The sequence below is a fragment of the Belonocnema kinseyi genome, chromosome 10, assembly GCF_010883055.1.
Source record: "Belonocnema kinseyi isolate 2016_QV_RU_SX_M_011 chromosome 10, B_treatae_v1, whole genome shotgun sequence".
NCBI lineage: Eukaryota > Metazoa > Arthropoda > Insecta > Hymenoptera > Cynipidae > Belonocnema > Belonocnema kinseyi.
In genome coordinates, this window is record NC_046666.1 from 17,194,611 (window position 1) to 17,197,246 (window position 2,636).

Below are 2,636 nucleotides of genomic sequence, written 5' to 3' on the forward strand. Positions count from 1 at the left end.
AGTATTGAAATATTGTCGTTATTAAATTAGGGATAGGATAAGATAGAAAAGAGGGAATGGAACAAAATAAATATAACGTAAGATTAAAAAGGAAACACAACAATATAGACGTTGTTCAATGTAATTTGCGATGAGGTAGAGAAGAGGAGATAGGAAATATAAATAGAAATTTAGATTGACAGAGAGATAAGCAAATGTAGACGTTAATAGATGCAAGACGCGAAGAGATAAAAAAGAGGAGATTAAAAGAGATAGATGGGAATTTAAATTGCCAGATAGGTAGAAGTGGATAGATGTAAAATAAGATGTGATAGATGAGAGGAATTTAAACAGATAAACGGGAATTTGGAAATACTGAAAGATTGACGTGGATAAATAAGGGATAGGATAATATAGAAAAGAGGGGACTGAAAAAAAGTAATGTGAAGATTAACAAGGAGAGAAAAAAAGACTAATGTGGATAGATAACGCTGGGGATAATTTACGAAAGAGGGTATTGAAAAATATATACGGAAATTTAGCTTGACAGAGGGATAATAAAAGATGATAATTAATAGATAAAATATAGGATCAGGCAGAGAAGAGGGTCTTGAAAAAGATAATGTCGTATAGAATGAAATAGACCAGAGGAAATTGAAAACGATAGACGGAAATTCAGATTAACAGAGATAGAAAAAGTTCGATATTTATAAATAAAGAACAGGGTGAGATATAGAAGAGGGGATTGGAAAAGATAGGCGTGAATTTAGATGAATAAAGATATAAAAAATATAGACGTTGATACCTGTAGTTTATGATGAGTTAGAGAAAAAGAAAAGATTAATTAAGATAAATGGGAATTGAGATTGTCAGAGAGATTGAAAAACTTTGCCGTAGATAGTTAGATAAAGGATAAGATAAGATCAAAAAGAGAGGATTAAAAAAGATAAATTACAGAAAGATAGAAAAAGATAGGCGTTGATAGATGTAGGATAGGATAAAATAGAGAAGAGGAGATTAAAGAAGACAGGCGGGGAATTGGAAGTATTGAAATATTGATGTGAATGAATAATGGATAGGATAAGATAGAAAAGAGGGAATTGAAAAAAATAAATGTGATTGAAAAAGATAGACGGAAATTTAAATTGACAGAGGGATACATGTGTACATAAAAGGTAAAATGTAAGAGAGGAGAGGGTATTGAAATAGATAAAGGGTAGGGAAAGATAGAAAAGAGGGAATTGAAAAAGATAAATGGGAATTGAGATTCTTAGAGAGATAGACGTGAATTCAGATTAAAAAAGAGATAAAAAAAGATTGACGTGGAGCCACAAAGGATAAGATAAGGAAGAAAAGAGGGGATTGGAATAGATAGATGAAATTTAGATTTAACGAGGGATAGTAAAAGTCTGATGTGGTTTAATTGAGGATTGGGCGAGATACATTTAATATATTCAATATATTTAATTATTATGGTTATAAATCGGGAAAAGAAATTCAAAAGAAATTCCCGTAAAGATTTACATAAAAACTTACTAGCTAATTGGAAACAGGGTATTTTTGGAAAGAATTATAATTCTAAGTTGCGAAATGGAACTTCAGTATAGAAATATAATTTTGAATTCAGAGTAGAGAATTCTCGTGAAAAATTATAATATTTACTTTGGCACGGGGAATATTACTGGAGAATTATAGTTCTAAAAAATAACTGGGAATTTCTTTATTTTTTGTTTCCAAATAAATCTCATCTCGAGTCTCGCTTTATTTTCATCAAATTTCAAGTCTCGTCTCAGCCTCGTTTTTTGGCCAATCTTTAATCTCGGCTCAATTCACCTTGAGTCCTGTCAAATCTAAAATATTTGTGAAATCTCGAGTCTCATCTTATCTCGCCTCGAGTCTCGTTTCATCTCGAGTCTGGATACATTTTGAGCCTTGTCTCAGCCTCGAGTTTTGCCAAATCTTTAGGCTCGTCTTATCATCCTTGAGTTGCCTCTTGTCTCAAATCTTGGAAAATCTTGAGTCTCGTCAGAGCCTCGAGTTTTGGCAAATCTCAAATCTTGGTTCATTTCACCTTGAGTCCTGTCAAATTTAAAATATTGTGGAATCTCGAGTCTCATCTTACCTCGCCTAGAGTATTTTCTCTTTTCGAGTTTGGATAAATCTTAGCCTCGGCTTAGCCTCGAGTTTTGGCAAATCTCGAACTTCGCCTCATTTCACAATGAGTCCTGTCAAATCTCAAATATTGTCAAATCTTGAGTCTCATTTTATCTCGCCTCGAATCTTGTCTCATCTCGAGTCTGGATAAGTCCTAAGCGTCAACTCGGCCTCGAGTTTAGGAAAATTTTGAATCTCGTCTCAGCCTCGAGTTTTGGCAAATCTTGAGTCTCGTCTTATCTCTCCTCGAGTTTCCTCTTATCTCGAGTCTTCTTAAATCTTGAGTCTCGTTAGAGCCTTGAGTTTTGGCAAATCTCAAGTCTCGTCTCATTTCAACTTTAGTCCTATAAAATCCAAAATATTTTCAAATCTCAAGTCTCATGTAATCTCGCTTCGTCTCATCTCGATTCTGGATAAATCTTGAGTCTCGTCTCAGCCTCGTGTTTCAACAAATTTGAGTCTTCTCTCAGCCTCGAGTTTTATCAAACTTTGTATCTTGTCTC